The sequence below is a fragment of the Empidonax traillii genome, unplaced genomic scaffold (genome assembly GCF_003031625.1).
Source record: "Empidonax traillii isolate 1590-97213 ecotype Southwest subspecies unplaced genomic scaffold, ASM303162v1 scaffold1255:size221984, whole genome shotgun sequence".
In the NCBI taxonomy this organism is placed as follows: domain Eukaryota; kingdom Metazoa; phylum Chordata; class Aves; order Passeriformes; family Tyrannidae; genus Empidonax; species Empidonax traillii.
Genome location: NW_020956448.1, coordinates 54127 through 55401, shown reverse-complemented (window position 1 = coordinate 55401; position 1275 = coordinate 54127). Strand labels below are relative to the sequence as shown.

At 46.5% G+C, this 1275-nt stretch overlaps 1 long non-coding RNA gene across 1 annotated transcript in view; it reads right to left on the bottom strand.

Annotated features, from left to right (window-relative positions):
- The window catches only part of LOC114069411, a 4521-nt gene extending 4333 nt beyond the window's left edge, over positions 1-188 (bottom strand). The window contains exon 1 of the long non-coding RNA XR_003573769.1: positions 146-188. This is a non-coding gene — a long non-coding RNA (uncharacterized LOC114069411). The remainder of the gene's footprint in view (positions 1-145) is intronic.
- Between the last annotated feature and the right edge of the window lie 1087 nt (positions 189-1275).

The window sequence follows — 1275 nt, the reverse complement described above, 5'->3', positions numbered from 1 at the left end:
GAAGATGTATTGCATTGTGCTTAATCTTATCAAGTTTCTGCTGATTTTTGATGACAATGTCTGTTTATCATAATTATTACGAGTTGTCTGGGTTAATAAAACTTGAAAAACTATGTGGAAATTAAACCAGTGGGGAATGTTAAACCCACTGCTTGTGTAAGGCTCTCTGATACCAGCTGTTCTTCATGGCACTTGTTTCAGAGAATAATGCAATGGTTTGGGCTGGAAAGGACCTTAAAGCTCATCCAGTTCCACCCCCTGCCATGGGCAGGGACACCTTCCACCAGCCCAGGTTGCTCCAAACCCCGTCCAACCTGGCCTTGGACACTTCCAGGGATCCAGGGGCAGCCACAGCTTCTCTGGGCAACCTGTGCCAGGGCCTGCCCACCCTCACAGGGAACAATTCCTTCCCAATATCCCATCTAACCCTGCCCTCTGGCAGTGGGAAGCCATTCCCCCTGTCCTGTCACTCCAGCCCTTGGCAATGGTCTCTCTCCATCTTTCTTGCAGGTCCCTTCAGGCTCTGCAAGGCCACAGTCAGGTCACCCCAAAGCTTCTCCTCTCCAGGCTCAACAATCCCAGCTCTCTCAGGCTTTAGAGCCATAATTAGCCTGTGCACTGTAAGAAGTATCTGCAGCCACTTTCTGTGCTGGTTCCATACCATGCCATGATTTTATGAGGTGCTTCCTACTGGAAGTGCCTTCAGGAGGAAATTATTTCTAAAACTCGCAAGCAAAAAACTTTCAGAAGGTAAAACTTGATTTAATACACCTTTCAGAGGATGCAAAATACAACTGCCTGTTTTTATGTGGGAAGAATTTAAGATTCAGATTACACCAAGGATCTTTTGTGATCTGAAATAAAAGCCCATGTTTGCCTCATTCTTTGACACAAAACCGTATCGATTTGCCTTTGAATTAGATCTGTAGGCAGGGAGCAAGTTTTCAATCCAACACCAGGTCAACGACACTCCAAAGTAACAAGAATGCCCACAGAACTATTGCACAGTGGACAAAATACACTTGGAATATTCCAGTAGAAACAATAAAGGCCCTGTGTGCTTTCTCTTGGAACAGTGGTCATACGCCTGAGCAGGCTGCAGTCCTGCTGCTGTCATTAGTGAGGATAAAAGGTCCGGATTCCCTCTTTTGGGCTCTGGCTGTGATTATTCTGGGTCCATTCTCACACCATTCTCCAGTTATTCCTTTCTCAATAACAGCACCAGTGATGCTCAGAGGTGTGGGATGAGCACCAACTGCCAGGATAAGGCCCCGA